The 24,779-nt window shown below is 36.4% G+C and overlaps 1 long non-coding RNA gene across 1 annotated transcript in view; it reads right to left on the minus strand.

Annotated features, from left to right (window-relative positions):
• Positions 1-293: 293 nt before the first annotated feature.
• Positions 294-24,779, minus strand: part of LOC124237378 (uncharacterized) — a 28,488-nt gene continuing 4,002 nt past the window's right edge. The window contains exons 2-4 of the long non-coding RNA XR_006887992.1: positions 23,880-23,970; positions 5,338-5,526; positions 294-1,186 (exon numbers count right to left, since the gene is read on the minus strand). This is a non-coding gene — a long non-coding RNA (uncharacterized LOC124237378). The remainder of the gene's footprint in view (positions 1,187-5,337; positions 5,527-23,879; positions 23,971-24,779) is intronic.

Below are 24,779 nucleotides of genomic sequence, written 5' to 3' on the forward strand. Positions count from 1 at the left end.
AACTCAACCTGCTATAGAGACAGAAGCACGAGAAAGCTCGGTGTGTGCGGAGTTCATCCCTGTCCACTGAACAATATCTTAAGCCATCTTTCATCAGTTTCTTTATAATTCTTATTTACTTGGTCAAATTTTTAAAGTTATTTTAGTGTCTTCTTATGGTACACTTACCTGTACTAGAAATTCAGAAAAGAAATTGGATGCTACTAACAACTTGTGCCACATGTGGTAGTAGGATGACTTGATAATTTTACCATGTGTGATCCTCAGTTACCCAGTGTTGCTGGTATGTTTATTGGCTAGCTTATGTTGAGTTTGTAGTCATTATGTATTATTTATATCAATTTTGTTAATTATATCCTTTGTTATTTAAGCCTTTGTTATTGTTATCAATTTTATATGTGTCACTTCACTTATTTCTTTTCTGTTTGTTCATAACTTTCATAGTCTATGGAGATTGAAGATTCTGAAAAATTAATTATTTTCATTATAAAAGCAAAACCTGCCTATTGTAGAAAACTTAGTAAATGCAGAAAAGTATGAAAATTAAAATTTAAATAACCCACAATCCTACCACAAGGGACAACCATTTTAATATATTCATGCATCATTTAGTTTAGTAGTGTTTTAAAAAATCACAATGCAATTACTGAGTTTACTGGAAAAGCAAGACTAGGCACGCTTGCCACATTCATAACATCCTTCTAAGCAGTTTCTTTCACCTAAATTACTCTCCTGCCACCAGATGATCTTGGCCCCTAGCTGGATCTGACAGGTCAGAATGGGTACTACTTTAATGTCCACATCTTAATCCCTGGAACTTGCTGATGTTTTATGTTACACGGCAAATGGGAATTAAGGTTGCAGATAGAATTAATATTGCTTATTAACTGACTGATTACTCTGAATTATCCAGGTGGGCCCAATGTAATCACAGGGTCCTTAAAAGGGGAAGAAGTAAGCCAAAAAGGAGAGTCAGAGAAAGAGGCGTGACAACGAAAGCAGAGTCAGAGAGATGCTATGTTGCTGGCTTTGAAGATGGAGACAGGAGCCACCACGAGCCAAGCAATGCTTGTGACCCCAGGCAGCTGGAAAAGGCAGGCAAACAGGTTCCCTCCTAAAGCCTCCAGGAAGCAACACAGCTCTACTGACGCCTCAGTTGTAGACCGGTGAGACCCAGGTTGAACTTCTGAAATACAGAATCAAGATAATAAATTTGTGTTGTTTTAAACCACTGAGTTTGGGGTAATTTGTTATGGTAGTTTGTTATGGTAATTTGTTAAGGTAGGAAACTGAATTCCTTCCTTCCTTTACTCTTTCAAAAAATAAGGGCTTTCTATGTGCCAGGCACTGTATTAGGTGCTGGGGCATCATGCTAGATGCAGGAAACAGTAGTGAAGGAACACACGGAAAGAAACAGAAATAGAAAAAAAAAAAAAAAAAAGAATTGACACTACTCTTAATTCCAGAGTTTAGCAGTCAATTTATCAGAAGAGCTGCAGCCTCTCGGCCTCTTGCCTTATTATTGGGAGACAATTCTCCATGGGTCTCTCATTCTTCATATCTTTTGAGAAGAGGCACTGAGTAACTCTGTTCAAGATTAGTTTTCAAATAATCAAATAAAATTTAGGCCAGAAAAAATGGCATTGATATAACAGGTACAAAAAGGAAACCTCACAATAAAATTTTGGCTTATTTTATATGGAGAAAAGCAGGTTAGGCGAATTAAAAATATTGACTATATCTCTTCAACAAATGGTGCTGGGAAAACTGGACAGCCACATGCAAAAGATTGAAAATTGACCATTCTTTTTCACCACACACCAAAATAAACTCAAAATGGATCAAAGACCTAAAGATTAGGCCTGAAACAATAAGTCTTCTGGAAGAGAATATAGGCAGTACACTCTTTGACATCAGTTTCAAAAGAATCTTTTCAGACACTATAACTCCTCAGTTGAGGGAAACAATAGAAAGAATAAACAAATGGGACTTCATCAGACTAAAGAGCTTCTTTAAGGCAAGGGAAAACAGGATTGAAACAAAAAACAGCTCACTAATTGGGAAAAAATATTTACAAGCCACTTATCCGACAAAGGGTTAATCTCCATAATATACAAAGAACTCACACTGCTTAACAACAAAAAAACAAACAACCCGATCAAAAAATGGGCAGAGGACATGAACAGACATTTCTCAAAAGAAGATATGAATATGGCCAATAGGCACATGAAAAGATGTTCATCATCGCTAATCATCAGGGAAATGCAAATCAAAACTACACTAAGATATCACCTTACACCCGTTAGATTGGCAAAAACATCCAAAACCAAGAGCGACAAATGTTGGAGAGGTTGTGGAGAAAAAGGAACCCTCATACACTGTTGGTGGGAATGCAAACTGGTACAGCCACTATGGAAAACAGTATGGAGATTTCTCAAAAAGTTAAAAATAGAAATACCCTATGACCCAGCCATCCCATTACTGGGTATCTATCCTAAGAGCCTGAAATCAGAAATCCCAAGAGTCCCTTGCACCCCTATGTTCATCGCAGCATTATTTACAATAGCCAAGACGTGGAACCAACCTACATGCCCAGAAACTGATGATTGGATAAAGAAGATATGGTATATATACACAATGGAATACTACTCAGCCATAAAAAAGACAAAATTGGCCCATTCACAGCAACGTGGATGGACCTCGAGGGTATTATGTTAAGCAAAATAAGCCAGTCAGAGAAAGACGAACTCTATATGACTCCACTCATAGGTGGAAGTTAGTATATTGACAAGGAGATCTGATCGGTGGTTACCAGGGAAAAGGGGGGGGTGGGGGGAGGGCACAAAGGGGGAAGTGGTGTACCCACAACATGACTAACAAAAATGTACAACTAAAATCTCACAAGGTTGTAATCTGTCATAACATTAATAAAAAAAATATTGATTATAAAGTGTCAGAATAATTTCAGTAAAAATAAAAGTAGAAAAACTGGAATTGTTAACTAAGCTATACAGAAAATTGATGAAGGAACTAACTGGCTTATGGCATTTGCTCTGGAAATATTTATTGGTTGGAAAATTGTCTGGGTTTGTATGCAAGTTGGTATACTCTGATTATACTACTTGTATTCAAGATTTCCTCAGAGCCAAAACATTGGGGTCAAAATGATGTGATATTTCTTACATCAATAACTAACTAACTAGATGGAACTTTTGAAATGTCATACCGAAATTATGACTTCTCATGCATTTGATAAATTACTTTTAAACAAGCTAATTCCCAAAGCACTGCAAGATGCAATGCCAACATGAAAATGCCTTTGGTCTTTGCCTATGTGTATTTATCTACTCTCAGGAGTGAAATCTGTGAGCCTTCAGCAAAATAATTTCAAAAAGATGTCAAGTAATCAACTGCAACATCCACCAGATAAAGCAGAAAAGAATTTGAGTGTTTTTTGTTTCTTTATCTTGATTCCACATGTGTGATCTTCATCTGATTTCCTTGTGAATGCTTCTATACCAGTAAGTGAAATAAAACAGTTCAGGATATTTTCTCTGATTATTTACACAAAAGATTTGCAAATATAAAATTAAATTAAAAAGGCACTTCCTCCTTATTTATGCATTCTTAAAATCTTTCTTGTTTTCATTATAGAAAAAAACAGAAAAATAGAATAAAATCACATAAAGTCTCACCACTCTCAAGATAATCATAGTTACATTTTGCACATTTCCTTCCAGTTTTTCAGGACCTTGTATTTTATATAATATCAAATAGCAAAATATAATAAACAGTCTGATTTTTCACTCCAAAGTAATATATTCTTACTATAGAAAATTTAGAAAAACTGTAACATATAAAGAACAAATTATCAAAAATACAAAACAATTGGGTTAATGGCTTTAATCAAATTTACTATAAACTAGAGCCAGCCCTGATGGCCTGGTGGTTAAAGTTTGGCGCACTCTGCTATGGCAGCCCAGGTTCGGTTCCGGGGTGTGGAACCACACCACTTGTCTGTCAGTAGCTGTGCTGTGGTGGCAGCTCACATAGAAGAACTGGAAGAACTCACAACTAAAATATACAATTGTGTACTGGGGCTTTGTGGAGGAAAAAAAGAGGGAGATTGGCAACAGATGTTAGCCTCCAGCGAATCTTTCCCAGTCAAAAAAAGAAAAAAGCATTTACTATAAACTATGAAAAGTTCACCAAGTAAATGAATCAGTTTTACTAATTTCTAATTCACTACATTTTTAAAAACATATTAAAAAAATTAAACATTGCACATAAAAGTAACACTGGAAGGCTACAAAAGCTGTATATAGTTTCCAATCAACTTCTTCCCAGAGTGAGGAAAAATTGCAACTACTAGAAAGATTAATTGGATTGTCAAAAATGTATGTAATCAACCACATAAATTGAGAAATGTGCCACAGACCAATTTGTATTACAACAGTGTGCATTAAAAGATATTGACGAGAGATAGAAGACAAAATAAAGGTAAACAAAGAAAAAACACCTCTACTGACCCAGCTTAAGGACAAGCTACTATCACCAGTTTGTAGTCCTCAAAGTTGGTATATATTGTTCCTAATAATACACCTAAAGGCAGTAAGGTAGGTCTACTCTTATCTTAGGAAAAACCTTAGTGTCCTGGCAGAGGTTAAGAGGTGTTCTGAGAAAAAATATAGCGTACACGGCCAAACACGTTTGAGAAAGGGTGCATATTATCATTTCCTCCTAGAAACGCACAAAGAATGCGAGCATATTAAAGACCCTCAGAAGTCAAGCTTCAAGTGTAACTTGGTTATTTCAGAATTTCTCACATTTATTTGATAAAGAGGTTCATCTTTTTCCCCCTCCAAACACCTATGAATATCTCACAAAGATGTCCTGCAGAACTCAATTTGGGAAATGCAGACAGTCCAGTCGATACCTACTCAGGGTCTCATCCAATAACCTTGGATGTTAAAAGTTTGAGCAGTTTGTGGTTCATTGCTCTCAAATAATCTCTTGTTTCACCTCCAATCTAGTCTCCTATTGCCTCCCCTCAAAGTTACTTCCAAGTATCCTCTCCTGCTTACCTGTCACCTTTCTATGTCTGCTGGACTACTAGAATCTCTCAAACACTAATAAGTCCAGACCGACACTGATTTCATGATTCCAAATATAAATCATGCCTACGACTACTCCTACTAGCAAGTGGTGAGCAGATCTCCCGAGATCTTCCATGAGTTTTCCCCACTCTTGGAAGAGCCATACTACTTTACCACCTTTTATTCCTTCTAAATCCTTTACGAAAGAAGAAGTCTCACTATATTCTAGAATTAATCTTACCTCTAGAAACTTGAAAAAGGCTCTTTCTTTTGAAAAATTCCAAAGCATAATTCAGAGCTTTCCAGTCGGGTTGCTGTCAGGTGTGTAGGAGACAGCGCCCTCCTCAGCTCCAGGACGGTGGGGTAGGACCTCCAGGGCAGGGAAGTTGTCTCCAGCCACAAGCAGCTTTACAGGGTTTTCTCTGGGTGCCTTAAAAATATTATCATATTTCATGTTGTCAGGGCATGAAAAATGTTGAAAAGAAGAACATTAATATGCTCAGAACATTTGTACACTGACCTACTTTTCCGTAAGTTCAAAAAGAACATGAAATATTGAATTAAAAATTCAACAAAATTCAGAATATATAATAACAATAAGAAATATATATATATTTAAATAACATTATTAGGAACACTCTGACAAACTCCAAGACATTTTAGTAGAGTTATTTAACTATGATTTAAAGGATATTGTTTAAAATATTAATAATGAAAATCATGTTATTCCTAAAATATGAAAGAGTCATAGGAAAACATGGTTATATTGAACACTTTCTTTTTAAACCAAGAGAAACATCCATGAAAACTTCTAAATGAGGTTAGGCTATCAAAAAGTAGTGCCCTTTGAATATTATAGTCCATAGAATTCAACCTTCATTTGATTATATAGTTCACATTGCTATGATTTATTAAGTACAATATGGACAGAAATGACATAATACCTTAGAAGTAGACATTATTAAACAGCCTGAGATTAATACCAAGGACACCAAAGCTATTGAATAATGCAATATGTTAAGCATGACATAGCAGCATCTACAAACTATAATTTGTAATACATTGTTCACACAAGAATTAATGATAGGGAAAATTTTATTGATGAATAAAAGGTTTAGTGAGCGAGTACATGCAATGACATAATACTATCAGAACAAAACAAACTGATGCTTTTTTAACTACTGCCTGGTAGATTACATGAAACTCAACAAAAGGCAAACTTTTGACAGAGTATCTTTGTATTTTCCAGATTTACAGAGCAATTCTCTTTGAATATTAAATAACCACATTTTCAAATTTCCACTCTTTTCCTAGACTGGTTGCTGGAGGCAAATTTCAGATTAATTTCTAACACTTTTGATGAAAGAATGTATTTAAAGCAAGAATTCATATTAGTCAAATATCCATCTGTCTTCTACATAAGGCCATTCAATTCCTCCCAGAATCTGTTTTCAAACTTGCATCTTTTTGCTGGGAACATTACTTATTCTTCCCCAAAACTAGGACAAACATGCTAATTATCCATGAGTCATATGGCTCTCAAATACACAGATTTCATATTACACTATCATTATAAGCCCATGCAATGCCCCTCTCATTTTATTTCATTATTCTCTCCCCTTTGTCCTACCCATTCTCATTTACATTGTCCTTCCCACTAGTATACGTTCACACTAGTATATTCAATATATGTTCTTAGGCATCTGAAAACAAAGCGCTGAGAAATAATACATCATTGTTTTCTCTGTGTGTGTATGTTGAATGTACATAAGTAGTTTTGCCCTATAGAAATAATTCTATATTTCTAAGATCTATCCACATGGCTACACATAAAAATGGTTAACTACTTCTTATTGCTGTATTGTATTCCATTGTATGTACACAACACACATTCTGATTATCCATTTCCTAGGGACAAATATCAAGGCTCCTGTAACTTTCTGTTAACACAAATAATGCTATGATATTATCCTCACAAATGCTCCCTTAAAGACTTGTGCACAGTATAAACTCATACGTGGGAATGATATGTATATAGAATATATGGATAATCAATTTCACTAAGTATTATGAGTTTTCTCTCCCACCAATAATGCATGAGGTTTCTCATTTCTCCTCATTCTAGCCAGCAGTTGGTATTAGTTGACTTTTTACATTTTTACCAATTCTATGTTTACTTAATTTGCGTTTCTCTGATTTCAAGTGCGGTTGAACATCTCTTCATGTACATATTGGCTATTTAGGATTCCTCTTCCATGAATTGTCTAATTTTTATTCCTTGTCCAACTTTTGTTTGTTTCCTTATAGATTTTATAAGGAAGTGTTAATCACTTTTTCATTTTAAATTTTGAAAACATCTTTTAATCTGCCACCTGTCTTTTTTGTATAGAAATATTTCACTTTAATATGATCGCATCTATCGATTTCCACCACCCACCCTTAAGGTTTGTACTTTTGTAGTCGTGTTTAATCATTCTTTCCTATCCCAAGTTCACAAAGATAGCCTCATATATTTTATTAACTTTATATGTTGCCAGGTATAGTTAGATTTTTAATCCATTTGGAATTTATTTTTGTATCTGAAGTGAAGTAAGGATCTGAATTTACTTCTCCCTATATATTGAGCCATATCCTAATAATCCCTCTTTTCCCTTCTGCTTTATGATGCTAATTTCTCCCACATTCCACCTTCTCATATATAACATGGGCTTGTTCATTGGTTTCCTATTCTGCTGCATAATTTTTTTATCTGTTCCTGTACTAGTACCATATGTTTTTATTGCCATGGTTTTGTAAGATGTTTTAATATATCCAATAAGACAAGTTCCCTCTCTTTGGTCCATTTTTATTCTTCTATGTACATTTTATAAATTATTTGTCTAGTTCCTCCCAATGCCCTGATGAAATTTTGATTCAGACTGCATTGAGGGTTGGCCTGGTGGCATAATGGTTAAGTTCCTGCACTCTGATTTGATGGCCTAGGGTTTACAGGTTTAGATCCTGGGCATGGACCTACATACACTCATCAAGCCATGCTGTGGCAGCATCCCACATACAAAATAGAGGAAGATTGGCGCAGATGTTAGCTCAGGGACAGTCTTCCTCATCAACAAAACAAAACAAAACAAACAAACCTGTGTTGAATTTATAGATTAATTTATGGAGAATGATATTTTTATAGAGTTAATTTTTGCCATCCATGAACTTGGTACTTTTCTCCTTTTACCTAGGTCTTATTTTATGTCGTTTAATACAATTTGAAAAGTTCTTTGTAAAGGATTGGTACATTCTTCATTAGGTTATATCCTATGTGCTTGGTAGTTTTTGTTGCTATCATGTTCCTATCACATTTTCCATACTAATTTCTAGTTGGTTGCTGCTGATACAGAAGTGTTTTTTGATGTTTACATGAAACTTGAATTAATATATGTAAATATTTGTAAAATTTCTTATATAGTACTTAGTGAGCGCTCATACAGTCCTTAGTATTTGCTATGATTGTTGCTGCTGTTGCGCATTATCGATCTTGCATCTGCACAAGCTTTCTGAATTCTCCTATAAATTCTAATAGTTTGTCCATTGAGTCAATCAGGTCTTCCAGCATAACATCTAACAGTCTACAAACAGGGACAGAGTTATGCATTCCATCCAATCCTTATACCTCCTATTTGTTCTTGTCTTATTGTATTGACTAAGTCCTCCTCACTGTATTGAACGGGAGCTGTGATAAGAAGCCTCACTTTCTTGTTCCTAATCATAAAGACAATGTGTCACAATTTTTTCCCAGTACATTTCCTAGTAGGGTTTTGCTAAAAACTTTCATAAATTAAAGAACTTATTTTTCATTCCTAACTTTTTTAACACTTAAAAAATATCATAATTAGATGTAAAACTTTATCAAATGTTCTTTCTGCACATGTTGAGGTAAATTTTTCCCATTTAGACCATTAATGTCCAAAATTATATTGATATCTTTTCTGGTGATGAACCTCCTTACATTTCTGGAATGAAACTCACAACACCATGCTTTGTTTACTAAAACGCCATTGAATTCAGCTACTATTTATTTAGGATTTCACATTTTGTTCATAAGTGAAATAGGCTAATAGATTTCTTTTCTTTGTACTGTCCTCACCGAGTATTGGTCTGAAGATTATAACTGAGTTATTAATTCATTTGAACTGAGACTTAAAATTAGTTGTGCAGCTTTCCCTTATTTTCCTTTTTCTGGAACACTTTTTATCAGTTGGACTGATCTTTATCTTAAAAGTGTTGAAGAACTCAAAACTTTGAAACTACCTGTTCCTGTGAATTAAGTTTTTGGTCTCATTCTAACCCCTTTTTAACACGCAGAGACTGAAAGTAAAATCTGCATATTTCTGATTCCCTGGCAGTTAGGATTCTTAAAGTGATTTAAGTTCTGTCAATGGGATTCACTTGTGACAGGTTTTTTTTTTGTGAGGAAGATTGGCCCTGAGCTAATATCTGTTGCCAATATTCCTTTTTGCTTGAGGAAGACTGTTGCTAAGCTAACATTTGTGCCAATCTTCCTCTGTTTTACGTGGGATGTGCCTCCACAGCATGAATTGACCAGCGGTGCTATGTCCACGCCCGGGATCCAAACCTGCAAACCCAGGGCTGCCAAAGCACAGCACGCTGAACTTAGCCACTATGCCACCGGGCTGGCCCCTCACTTGTGGGAGATTTTGATTCAAGATGGAGTCACGTGGAGACAGGGTACAGTCCGTTTGTTTTTATGCTACACATTGTAGTAGTGGCAGTGTTAGACTAACGCCAGTAGTGCTGGCAGAAATTCCTGATCATCATAGTGACCCCAGCTACCTTGGTTACCCAGTTCTACTGGGTTATGGAAATCATTTTTGAAAGCTCAGAGTCTATTTCTTCAGTCTTTCCAATAATTCTGTGATTTATATACATTCCTTAAAAAACTCTCTTCAGATTATACTAGCTAGAGCATATTTGCTTAACTAACACTAAGAACCTTAACTATAACAAATTTTACTTAGACTGCAGGCCTGGAGAATGATTAGAAATTTCTTTCACGGTTAATGGGCAATCCAAGTTTTCTATTTCTTCCCAGGCAAATTTTTCCTAGAAATTTATTTTTTCATTTAGATTTTCAATTTTACTACTGTATAGTTCAGTTTTTGTTATTTTTAAAATCTCTATTATTTCTGTAGTTGATTCTCTTTCGGGGGATAAATTTTAATTTATAGTGTCTTATTTGGTTGATCAGCTTTGTGAGATATTTGTACTTTTAAAAAATCTTTTAAAAGAAATACAATTTGTATTGTTTATCATCTCTATTGATTTCTTTCTTTCCTATTGATTTTTCCTTATTTTTATTATCTCCTCCCTCTTGTTTCTATATGTTTAGTCTGTTGTTTACCTTTCTAACTCTGAGTTTAATGCTTGTTTTATTTTGTCAATCTTTCTTGTTTTCTGATAAATGTATGTAAAATCATCATTCAGCTTAAAGAATTTGTTAATTTCCCCTAAAATTTTCTCTTCTTTTTAATCCAAGGGCTATTGATTATTTTTAGTTTCTAGACTTATGGAATTTTTTTCCAGCCACCTTTTTGGTGCTTATTTTTAATTAAATTGTTAAATGATGAAAGAATGTAATTTACATTACATAATTCTTTGAAATACACAAGGTTTTCTTTATGACTTAATTCCTGTTTAATTTTTGTGGGTTTTCCATATGTGTTTCAAAATAATATGTATTTTCTGTTGAATGTAAGATTCTATATCTTCATTTCTTCATTTCAGTTTATTAATCATAATTTTGATCTTTTTTGTTGGCTTGTTCTGTCAGTTTTTTAGGATAACTTAAATCTCCAGCTTCAATTGACTTATTGATTTCTTCCAATATTCTTTCTGCTTCCTTATACCTTTCAAAGCTATAATGTTTCTTGCTAATATGTTCTCATCATTATAGTTTATTGGTGTATAATTATTTAAAGACTATTTTTAACCCTAAATTCTATTTTGCTATCATGGCTTTTTTTTTAAAGGGGATTGGTTCATATATGCCTGACATACCTTTTTCTATACCTTAACATATGACCTCTGTAAACATATTTGAGAGAGGTTATTGATTTTTTTCCCACATAAAGCCACAGGGCATCTTGCTTACAGACACTTTAAGGTCTACATTGTAAGTACATAGCTTCACAGAGACAGGTGAGATTATATAATGATTCTGAGCCAGTCACACAATCTACATTCTTCCAACATGTTCCAGATGCAAGTTCAGTTTCTGATTCAGCAGTTCTAATGAATCATTGAGAATATCAAAGGTAAATGGGCAAAAGAGGAAGTTAATACTATCTTGAGCTGCCTGCGTTTTGAATGGGAACAGAGGTCTTACTCAGCTCTGTAATGCTTGTCATGAGAAGCCTTGGTTTCTCTGTTGTCTGGTTGTACTCGGCCAAGCACTTAGATTGGAATAACGACAGTCTTGCTTTGTATGTTGACATGAAAATACCTCAGTATCAATAAAATAATGGGAAACCATGAGAATCTACCTTTTGGACTGAACCAAATAATACACCTGGAAAGACTCAGTCACAGAGCCGATCTGGTTCTGTGAGCAGAAGGCAATGGCATGACTTCTCATCACAGCCTTGGAAATTTGCTTAGGGTTGGTCACTGTGAGGTCAACTCCCACCACCTGGAAAACTGCACTCTGGGGAACTTCTTTCAAGTTTCCCATTCATCTTCATCAAAAGGATGTCAAATAGACAACACCACTACACTATCAAGTCATCCTTGATGAGAAATTTGTACAGGTCTAATAGCTAGTCAGATGTGAAATATTAGCTGGAGTTAACAGAAGAATTGAAATCCAGGTCACGTTTACAACCCTGGAAGAATCAGAGATACTTTCACCTATGTCAGCAGTGTTATCCATGTACACAGTCTTTCCAATAATATTCTTTAGCAGCTCCAGGGCTTTCATCATTCTCTAGGATGTTTAGAGGAAAACCCCCTCCTGCCCTGTATTGGTAGCATTTCCTTATTCCTCCATGATGCCATTCTTTTGGTGGTGGTAGACCTCAGCTCCATTGCATATGGCTTCCTTGAAGTTTGCAGCAATGACAGGCAAGGATTATGAAATGCTGCGTTGTGAGCTTGTTGCTGGTGTAAGACCCATCCCTGATCACACCGAAAACTGGAACTGACCAGATGACACCTGAATGGCCAGATTAGTCAGTAATGAGATGGGAGAGGGAGCCCCCTTTTCAGCAGTTTTGGCACTGACAGCAAGGGGCATACCTAGTCTGACAATTATTTAAATTTCTTCTTAGTGCCAGTTTGTCATCAGTTTGCCAATCTCCTATTCATAACACTCAGTCTCTTGTTTATCAGGCAGTCCCAAAAGTTTTATTGATGTGTTCAAAAGCCTTTGAGGTGTTTTTCTCCATATAAATCATTGTTTCCCGGAGCTTGAGGGCCTTACATATACCAAGTGAGATGCCGCTAGGAGTGGGGGCTCTGAAGAGAACTTTTCCGTCGTACAGCTCAACGTCACCACAGAGGTTTCTAGGAAGCTTTGCAATGCTCTTGACAACAGATGTGGTGAAGATCTGGCTGTAGGTTCTCGATGCCCAGTAAAGAAGCAAGGCAGTGCTACAGACTCCAGTGGGGATACAAAGCTCGCCCATGTCTCTCTGAGAAAAAGAGTCTCTTTCAGGAAACATATTTCTTATTTCTGAAATTGTTGTATTTTTAATCCAATCTGAAAATTTCTGTCTTGTAATTTGTGATGAATTTAACCCACTGACATTAATTGAAATTACTGTAATATTCGGAATCTTTTCTGACACCTTACTAGAGTTTTGCAATTGTCATATTCTTTTCTTCCTTTTCTACTCCTCATAAAATAATGCAAATTATCTTCTGCTGATTTGGAAGTTGTGTGTCCCTTAGCGACAGGGATATGTTCTGAGAAACATGCTGTTAGGTGATTTCAGCACTGTGAGAACATCACAAAGTGTATTTACACAAACCTAGATGGTAGAGCCTACTACACACCTAAGCTGTATGGTACTAATCTTATGGGACCGCTGTCGTATATGTGGTCCACCGTTGACTGAGACATCGTCATGCGGCACATGACTGTATACTGTGTTATTATTGTTCTTTATTATCTCTTCCTACAACCCATAGAGTTAAACACAATTTTCTCTACAAAGCAGTCAAGCTTATCAATAAGTATGTCTTGCGCCAAACAAGATAAGGACCTTAGCACCTACCCATTTCTTTCTCTTCTGCCTCAGCCCTTCACCCAGCCATGTTGGTGTCATCCAGCATTTTCGTTCAGAACTAATATGAATATATTTTTCTTTTCCTTGAATCGATGCTCAATTAACTTATTGCCCACCTTTTTTAAAAAAACACACATAAATATAGTTTACTCAGATGTAAAGATCTAGGCTAAAAGTTGTTTTGCTAAAATCCTTTGAAAATATTACTCCATTATCTTCTTGCTTCTAGAGTTGCTAATGAAAGGCTGATATCAATCTGAATCTTGTTTCTTTGTAGGTGATACGTGTTGTCTCTCAGAAATCTTCTAAAGTATGTTCGTCTTTAACGTTGCAATGTGGACTGGTCACTCCCCATCCCCTTCTCCACTATCCACCAGGCAGTCCTATCCCTTAGGAAACCTCCCAGCACCTTCACCAACCCGTGCACTGCTCTTTCCAGCAACTGTTTCCTTCAGCCATAATTATCTGGCCAAAGAGCTGGGGTGAAGGAAATGGAGGGGAAGGATAAGTACTCAGGGCATGGCCAGCTTGCCTGCATTTGTTCTTATATGCTGCCACATCATTACCCTGGGCTGGCACTGAGCTGATGCCACTGTGTTCTGACCTGCAGAGGCAATGAGATTGGTAATGATTGCCCATAACAATGTGGGAGAGAGAAAAGGGCAACTTTTCCTCCAATCAAACCTCCATTCCTGATGCCTAGCCCTCTCCACTTGTAGGCTGCCATTCCTGCTATCACCTCCTTCCTGTCACTCCCTCTTCCCTTCCTCCAGACACACTCAGCTTTTGTATCTCAAAAGAAGTAGACACAGCTTTAGAATAAAACTTTTATAAATATCCTCAGATAATTCTGAGACACTGAGAAGTATTTAAATCTTTGGAGCATAGATCAAATTTATTTTCTCATGATTAGGCAGGTAAGGGGCTAGAGAAAATGAGCAAAAGTAGGCACAGGAGTACCTGAGACTGAAAGAGAATGAAATCAAGAGAGAGCAAGGTAAACCAAAATTCTGGGTAGGAAGTTTCCCAGGATGAGGTCCACCTCTTCCACATTCATCATCTACCTTGATAGTGAAAGCAGGTGGACTTGCTGGATCTCTTTCCACGAAGAACTGTAAAATTCATTGGAAGGGGAAGGAGTGGGCTAGTGGCTTTTTTTGTTTTTTTCCGGGTTTTTTTTTGGCTGAGGGAGATTCACCCTGAGCTAACATCTATTGCCAATCTTCTTCTTTTTTTTTTTTCTGCTTGAGGAAAATTAGCCCTGAGCTAACATCTGTGGCAAATTTCTTCTACTTTTTATATGTGGGATATGACCACAGCATGGCTGGTGAGTGTAGTAGGTCCACATCCAGGATCCGAACCTGTGAACCTGGGCTGCTGAAGTGGAGAGTGAGGAACTTTAACTACTCAGCCATGGGGCCGGGCCCTGGGCTAGTTACTTCTGACAGCTGTTCCCTGGCTCAAGTGTAAGGTCCCTGAATCATCAGAGAACTAGATCCAATCCTTAACCTCTCAGCCAGAGTGTTAGATTGAAAAGAAACTCTCAAAATAAAATGAAGAATGGAATACAAGCCATTTTGAGGAGAGTTACAATATGTCTGTCCTAATGGCAAAGATAGATGAGGAGCAGGTGTGTCTTTAATTCAGGGAAGAAGAGATAATCAGAGATCTGGTAATATAGGACCCAGGGAGCCATTGTTATCAGCAGCAGAGGACGGAGGCTGCCACGAGGGAGCTAAGAAGACTTAAGAGACGTACGAGCCACCTTGGGAACTTCTTAATCCTGAAAGAAAGAATTAAAGGCTAGGTTCCCACGATTCTGCTAGTAGAATTGAACCAGAGCATTATCCTATTATTACTACTACTGTGACTGTATTTAACCACTATCGTTGTTCCGCCCTCTCCCTTCTCCCAACAATCTACTTATATCTTTCATTTTGGCAGACTTACAGAATTTCAGATTAATGATATTCAGTATTCCTCATTTTACTGTGATATCTATCTGTCTATCTATCTGTCTAACTAACTATCCATCTATATAGAGAGACTATCTTACTATTGTCTAACCTTGAGAAAACTCACCACAAAAACCATTTTTTAAAGTAATAAAAGAATATTCATTGATAAAAAGTAGCCAAATAAAGATAAAGAAAAAGAAAGCCCTCATCACATCACTCTGCAGTAGTATACTAAAGGGTGGCATAAACTCTGTTAGTTTTTTCAAGCCACTCCCCAAAAAGTCATTATTCTTTGATACGAAAAATTCATTGCTATGGCTTTAGATTTCACAATTAGGCTTCAAGAAATTACCACGTCGTTTCCATGCAGTATAAAAAAGAGTATCCACAATTATCTGAAAAGAATATTAAAGTTTTTTTTTTTTTTTTTAAAGATTTTATTTTTTTTCCTTTTTCTCCCCAAAGCCCCCCAGTACATAGTTGTATATTCTTCGTTGTGGGTCCTTCTAGTTGTGGCATGTGGGACGCTGCCTCAGCGTGGTTTGATGAGCAGTGCCATGTCCGCGCCCAGGATTCGAACCAACGAAACACTGGGCCGCCTGCAGCGGAGCGCGCGAGCTTAACCACTCGGCCACGGGGCCAGCCCCTAAAGTTTTTTTTTTTTAATACTGACTGCTGGAGGGGACAAGAGACCCTCACAAGTGTGAAGCTTCTTTTGCTGGGAAAGATTTGCCTTGAGCTAACATCTGTTTCCAATCCTCCTCTTGTTTTTTTTTTTCCCCTCCCCAAAGCCCCCCAGTGCATGATTGTATATCCTAGTTGTAAATCCTTTTAGTTCTTCTATGTGGGCTGCTGCCACAGCATGGCTACTGACAGCCATGGTGTGGTTCTGTGCCTGGGAACAGGGCCCAGGCTGCCAAAGTGGAGCCAGGCTTTAATCACTAGGCCATCAGGGCTGGCTCAAGAATATTAAAGTTTTAAAGGCTTAAACCCCTTTCCAAATATCTGCAAGAGGCTAAATTTTCTTCATACACTTCAACCAAAACAACATATCACAGCAAAATGAATGCAGAAAAAAATACGAGAATCCAGCCATCCTTTTTTAAGCCAGACATTAAACAGATTTGGAAAAAATGTAAAACAATGCCACTCTTGACAAAAAATTTTTTTTGACAAGACATTGACAAAACATTATTTTTCATAAAATATATTGTTTATGCTAACATATAATGGGATAGTTATTTTTAAATGAATTAATAAATATCTCAAATTTTTCTCATATTTAATTTCTCATATTGTAAGTAATGATTGATACAATCCTCACAAACATAAATTGAGCTCTCTGAGGCCCCAGTTTTTAAGAGATTAAAGGGGTCCTTGACCGAAATGTTTGAAACCCCTGAATTATTTCTTGCCCTTTGAATTGCAATCGAGGAACTTGTAATACAAAATGGTTAGATGACTAGATCCAAGTCATAAAGCTAGTTCATTTTCATGGCTCTGGAATTCAAAAAGCCTACTTTATATTGATAAATAAAAATTCTAATTTTATAAATTAAATAATACTTTTTATTTTACTGAATTCTGTCTATTACAATATTACTCCTCATTACATTAAGGTAACTATAAGCCTCTTTTGAACTTTTAAAATCCTTTAAAAAACTCTACACAATGAATCTTATGAAGCTATATATATTTCAAGTTCCAGTTTCTTTGAGAAAGATGAATAGTATCATCCTTTCAGAATCAGAGTTACGTCTTGGATAAGGTGATAATTTTTTCCCAGTTCTATTATTTTGTTGAATTCCACAGGGTCTCAAGTAAATCAATACTAATAATATCAGAAAGTTTTTTCATTTCAAAATATAGAAAGTGTCTGCAATGTTCTATTTATATTATACATACACACACAAGCTTTACAAATTTATATGTATAAGATATATTTCACTAATTTTCTACTGAACTTTTGAGGCTATCCTGAGATATCTAAGAGTCTCATTCTAAAAACACAATCAAAAATGATATGGGACAATTATTCAGTCTATCTAAATTCCAAATTTATCTTTAACACCATCCCCAAAATTAATTTGACACATGCAATATAATCCCTCTAGTGTCTCCAAGAATATGACATACTTCATGGCATGAAGTCTTTTGTGGCCATGATGTAATAAATGTGCTGTTCCATACGAATATAGACACAAAAGTCATACAGTACTTACAATAAATAGAAACTGTTTTACATTGCATCTTGATGAGGTAAGCTTGTGTTATATCCTTTTAACAGAACAAGAAACTAAGCTGTAAGACCTGTTCAGACTTGCCTAGGGTAAATCACAGAATTACTGGTGAAGACAAAGGATAAGAATTTCCACAGTTTTTGGAGCTTGTGACAACACCATTAACAGTACCCTCTCTTGCAGTTAGAATCAAGATATGTTTGTGATATATTTTGTTCTGCATTATGTTTGTGTACTTCAGGGAACATGAATAAAGGATATGGCTTAGTAGTAGCATGAGTTGAACTTATCAGAAACCAGAACTCACTTTTCTTTGTTCCTCTAACTAACTAGCACTATTATAAATAGTCCCTTTTGAGGACTATACTGACTCTACCAGTTTGAATCTGAAAAGGAAATTTGCTTTTTGAAAAAGAAATGGAAGTGATCAATTTTTAATATATATTAACTGAGTGACCCCTAGCTGCTGGGTATTGGAGATGTGATGAATATGACAGGCAAGGCCGCTGCTCGATGGGTTACCTTTGAGTGGGGCCAGACGAAGTAAACAAATAATTTCAGCTAGTGAAGTGCAATAAGAAAATAATAAAACAGAGTAATGGCACAAAGTGATGAGAGAAAGGCAGGCTTCTTTAAATGGGGTCATAAGTGAAGGCACCTTTGAGCAAATGACATATGAACCGTGGAGAGACCTGAATGAGGAGAAGCGAGCCCTACAAACGCTGAGGGAGGGACCTGCAAATGCAAGGGCCGAAAGGGTGCTCATTGTGTTAGAGGCACAAACAGAAAGGAGCAGGGCTGTAGTTTAGTGCACCAAAGTGAGATGGAGGGAGGTCAGAGGTTAGAGCATCATGATGAGATGGAGGGAGGTCACAGGTCAGTGCACCAGGGTGAGATGGAGGGAGGTCAGAGGTTAATATACCAAGGTGAGGTGAGAGATAGGCAGGCCAGATGCAGCAGGTTCTTGTAGCCTGTGATAGAGTTTAGATTCTAGTCTAAGCCTAATGGGAAACTTTTGGAGGATTTCGGTTAAGGAGCCACATGATATAATTCACAATTTTAAAGTAGGGGAGGAAAGGAAGAAGAGAAACAAATTAAGTGAGTGATGATGGTGATTTGAACCTGAGAAACAGCTGTAAAAACGAAGAAACGTAGACATATTTAGGTTATATGTTGGAAGTGTTTCTTATAGGACCTGCCAATGATTTGCACATGGGACGTGAGGGAAAGAGAGGATATATTTCACAACATAAAATGTTAACTATTACTTTACACCAAAAGTATAACCCATAAGAATAAAACTTAGGGGGCTGGCCCTGTGGCCGAGTGGCTAAGTTCGCACGCTCTGCTTCGTCGGCCCAGGGTTTCGCCGGTTGGGGTCCTGGGCACGGACATGACACTGCTCATCTAAGCCATGCTGAGGCAACATCCCACATACCACAACTAGAGGGACTCACCACTAAAAATACACAACTATGTAGTGGGGGGCTTTGGGAGAAAAAGGAAAAATAAAATCTTTAAAAAAAAATAAAACAGACTTCATAAAAATTAATGCTTTCACTCTGTGAGAGACTCTGTTAAGAGTACAAAAGAAAAGTTACAGATTGGGAGAAAATAATTGAAACTCTCGTATCCAACAAGGCCAAATATCTAGAACATATAAAGAACTCTCAAAACTCAACAGTAAAAAATAAAGCATCCAATTACTACACGGGTAAGTGACATGAAAAGACATTTCACAAAAAAAGATATATAGATGGCAAATAAACACATGAAATAATATTCAAAATCATTATTCATTAGGGAAATGCAAATTAAAACCACAATAAGATGGTTTTAGTAATATCAGCAGGTTTCTTCATTTCAACATGAGGAATGTGTCTGCAATGTTCTATACCCAAGATGCTATTTAAACCACACTATACATATATCACAATGGGTAAAATAATAAATAGTGACGCTATCAAATGCTGGCAAGGACGTGGAGAAAGAGGATCACTCATACTTTGCTGGTGGGAATATAAAATGATACAGATGCTCTGGAAAACAGTTTGGCAGTTTCTTTAAAAACTAAACAAGCAACCATAAGACACAGTAATTGCACTCCAGGCATTTATTCCAAAGAAATGAAGACTTACATTTACACAAAATGTGAATGACAGCACAGGAATGTTTATAGTAGCCCTATTCATAATAGCAAAAACTGGAAACAAACTATATGTCCTTCATCTGTCATATCATTGGACATGTCATTGGAGAGGAATGGTTAAACAAATTATGATACATCCATACCATGGAATACTGCTCAGTAATAAAAGGGAATGAACTATTGATACATGCAACAATCTGGATAAATCTCCCAGAGAATCATGCTGAGTGGAAAAAGATAATCCCAAAAGGTTAAACACTGTGTTATTCAATTTATATAATATTCTTGAAATGACAAAATTACAGAAATAGAGAACAGATTAGTGGCTTCCAGGATTAAGGAGGAGGTGGGAGTGGGAGGGAACTAGGTGTGGCTATAAAAGGGCAACATGAGGGACCCTTGTGGTGACTGAAATGGTCTATCAATGTCAATACCCTAGTTGTAATTTTGTATTATAGTTTTGCAAAATGTTACCATTGGGGGAAATGGATAAAGGGTATGTGAGATCTCTCTGTATTATTTCTTACAACTGCATGAGAATCTACAATGATCTCAAAAGTTTAATTTAAGAAATTTAACTATTTCACGAGGTTTCTATCTATCTATCTATCTAGCTATCTAGCTATCTAGCTATCTATCTATCTAAAAGGACATCTTTCACTTAAATGTAAAACAGGACTTGTGGAAGTTTTGGCTAGGACCCCAAAAGAGTAAATACAACATTCCAAAGTGAAGCTCATGACCACCCTGTAGGACTTGTACAAGAAGTAGAGGATAATTGGCTGTAAGACTCTAAACTACCCACTTCAAAGGTCTCAAGTGATTGCGAATTGAAGATTGGAGAAAATTTTCAGAGATCACTGTTGTTATGCTGCGATACCACCCTTCCCCTCAAGGAAGAGAAGCAGAGGGTAGTCCTTCTTCACTGCAGAGAGGAGACCACTGGAAGAACTTAAGGTCTGAGAGACAGGGGAGTGTTTAATTCCATTTGGAAAATGGGAGGAGCTAGAAAATTGCTGGCTAGTTGCTCAGAGGGCAGAGACAAGAAGGGGTAATGTGGCTGTGTAGAGTGGCCACTCTGAATAGGATTTCTGGTTTTCCTGAATTCCAGCAGTAAAATACTGCTCCCAGAGTCTGCTGGGACAAACAAATGTGGTTTTCCCATGAACCAAATGTGAGCCACTCACTTAAGAAAGCCAGCAAAGGGTCTTCTTAAGTTATGCCTAAAAGGATGGCCCAGAGGGTTAAACAGCCCTCTGCAGAAAGAAGCCAAGTAAACAAATAAAGCCAAGGACCAGTAGGAACAGAGGTGCATTAGCTCGTGTTATGGGAACCCACAGGGAGGGTGGAGTGGGTCTTGGAAGAACCCATGAAAATACTCATGAGAGAAAGAGTCAATTTAAACATCTTCCAAGTCCAGACAGTGCCAATGCTACGTCATGAAGACATCCTAGTCAGTAAGAACTTTTCCTGCAAGCCGCTTCCATTAAATCCTCTCTTTCCCCACACTCCAACCCTGGGAAGGCCTGTAGGCCTCACCAAGATGGAGTTGGAGCATCCCTGTGGGGAAAGAGAGAAGCAGCAGACTGTACTGTCCTTTCTCTACCTCCCAGACTACTAGCTTCATGCCTCAACTGCCCTGGAGATGGGGCAAGGAGACAAGCCTTAACTCAAAAGCCAGAATTAAATTTGACCTCATATTTTGATTGTGAAACTGAGATTGAAGCTTAAACAACCAAATAACTGTTCCTAATATCTAAGAATGCCATGAAAAAGCACGAAGTCTGCTAAGTTTTCATCCAGGGACGGGGAAGAACAAGCCACTACAGAAGGGGTGGTGGGACAAAATAATTAATTTGCTTTACAAATGTACACTGCAAGTCCTGCTTGTTCAATATTCTAAATACAAAGGTAATCTTCCTAAACATTTTAACAAAATTTATCCAAGTTATACTATTTCCATATGTACATATGTGCATGTGTGTATATACAGATACATACAGCATTATGCGCTTTCCCCCAGTACAAATATAATATCTGTCTTCAGCAACTACCAATCTAGATTAAATATAGACGTGGGAGAGTTGCTCCTTTATAATTCAATTTCCAGTTTTCCTAAATTAGTTTACTTACCGAGCAGTAATACAGTACTGCAAATGTGAAACTGCATTATTTTGGCTTGAGATAAGTCTTACCATATGCAAAGTTCAGCCTTCAGAGGAACTGCGAAACTACTACAGTTGGAAATTTAAGTTAGAATCCAGATCCTATACAGCATGAGAAAATGTCCAATTTTTTCCCTTCAGTAAAGCCTCTCAAGTTTCTGTGGCCACTGACCAGAGCTGTTTTTCTCTGCTAAATTTCACCAGGATCAACACGCTTTGATTTACTGTACATTTGACCCACAAATGGATGGAAGAAAAAAACAGTAGAGATAATTCAAATCAGAGGAAATTCTGAATTACCAACGACTGGCCAGTGAATACTAATTCTGCACATTCCTAAGTCATCTGACATAAAAGCCCAGAGGATAATGCTGGGAATAGAGAATGGAGGGCGACTCCAGCGATTTCTTTTGGATGCACTCATTTATAATCTGAAACAGATTTAGCATGTTAGCCATAATTTGGTTTTAATATCTTTATTTTGAGCATATATACAACGTTTGCCATTTCATTTAAAAGTTAATTCTTTGGAATTGAGAAATTTAATTCTAAATATTGTAAAAATTACATTATTTACATTGGCTACCATAATATATCACACATTTTAAAGAATGTATACAACTAAATCCATATTTATGATAGTTGGTATAGAGTTACAAATAATTTTTAGCATTTTTCTGATCCAAATTTCTAGAATAGTGGCTTTCTTTGTCATAATAATTTTTTTTAAATGGTTCAAAGTCCACCACTACTTTGTAAATTTTAAGAACAGACTTTCTACTTTTTTTTGGTTATAAAATGATATAAATATTTTAAATCTCAAACACATCATTAAAAAACTAAGAGCACTTAATGATGCTATTATACCATCAATCTCTCTTTGAATGTAGGTTTTATTTTTGATTCATCACAGAATGCACTTTCTTCTGCTAATTGTTTTTACCATTTCAAATTCTGGAGAGAGAGAATACTCAACTTCAAAGTAAGTATTAAGCTGTAAAAACAAACAAATTAAAAAACAGTGTAAAGCACTAAGGCTGTTAGTTTGAAGGAGCTACATCACAAAATTTCATATTCTTTTAAAAACCATAGAGTCAGCTCCAAGAAATATTTCCTTCATAAACAATTTCATTTCTTATGTAAGTATGGTAAATTTCTTAGAGAAAACCCTCTATGCTCCTCTATACACAGGTATTTCACTTATCTTGACAAGTTTTTAACTCAACATTTTTTGTAATACATAGAGATACAGTGACCTGTTAAAGAAAATAAATTATAAAAGAGATAAATTAGGGATAAACTGCTTTCATTTCAAAGGGATATTTCATTTTTAAATCTTTTATCCCATAGATCTTCAAAATAGTTACATTATTAGTGTTTTTAAAATAGGAATTAATTTACAGGGAATGTTTCAGGAATTGTATAGAAAAAATAAAACTTTTATAGAAAGTAGCACTATATATGCATTTCTTCCTAATTATCTAAGTATATTTAAAACCTTCTTACTTTTCTCTCTTCTTGATAGTTTAAATGCTTTAAAAATGTAATAAATATTAAAAAAAATAACATTGCAATGCTATGTAGAGTGAATTAAAAAGAAATTCTGGGATTAGTCTGCTTGTTGGAAGAGCATTTCCCTTCATTTGGATTTTGTTGTGTTTACCTCTGAAACAGTTATTTTGGTATCAGCGATAAAGTATAATTGGTATCAATGACATTTATGCAACACAGTCAAAAACCTTAAGAATCTTTCCTTCTTGTCTTCTTCCCTTTTCTATTAATCAATTTAGAAGAAAGAAATCTTTCTCACATTTTATCTTTTGGTTTGCCCATTACTTGCCTATTTTTGTCTTTCAGTCTACTAACAGATACAATTTGTGACAGTCTTCCTTTCCCCTCCTCATATTACTTTAGCTTGTGCTATACAACTCTATGTCTTATTTTCCTAAGTTTCCTCTAGTTGACGTGGGAAATTACCTTGATGCAATGGTGGGGCAGCCACGCTATCCCAGAAGTCACAGAACAGACAGGCTCACAGACCAAATGGAGATTCTCAAATCACACACCCCTTTAAAGCAAGAGGAAAGAGATGGGGTAAGTTACCACACTTAAGATAGGATGCAAGTGGGAAGGACCACACTACATGAATCCCTAGTTATCCAATGTGCACATGTTCTCGCTCTCTCTCCCCTTTCTCTCTTTCTCTGCTGCAGCAGCCTTCCTCACTGATGATGGGGGGACGGATTGACATCTGGGAGAGGAGATCAACAGACAGAAGGTGCCTGGGGCCAATGATACACACTTGCTTTATTCAAAAGAAGCAGTGGCAAATATGCCTGGCCACAGATGTACTGCCTGCCAACAGCTATAGATACTATCAGCAATTTTTAGGCAAAGCACATTTGGGTCCAGAACACATCTAGGGGTGGCTAGTGTAAGGGTGATGCGTTTGTCAGCCCAGAGGTGGTATGATCATGATATGGTCTTTCCACTTACAAATAACACTCCTGTTTGTTCCATCATTCACTTCGTTTGGTCTATCTAGCTTTACATTTTTCAGTTACAGGGTTACCTAGTCTCTGTATTTAGCACATCTTATGAACTCTGCCTGTCTCACAAGCTACCTGCTTACTCACTATCTGTACTTAACACATCCTATGGGATTCATCAATCCCATTCTGTGCTCTCTAGCAGAATTGATTGCTCAATTAATACAGCAAACTAACATTACACTAACCAACACTTAATTATTTTTTCTTCATCTATTCAGTTAAATGTATTGATATTACTTATAATGTCTCTGTATTATTTTATTCTTTTCATCTCGCCTTTTCTCACTTTCTTCTCAATTTTGGATACTTTGAAAAGACATTACAG

Source organism: Equus quagga, chromosome 3 (assembly GCF_021613505.1).
Source record: "Equus quagga isolate Etosha38 chromosome 3, UCLA_HA_Equagga_1.0, whole genome shotgun sequence".
Classification (NCBI taxonomy): domain Eukaryota; kingdom Metazoa; phylum Chordata; class Mammalia; order Perissodactyla; family Equidae; genus Equus; species Equus quagga.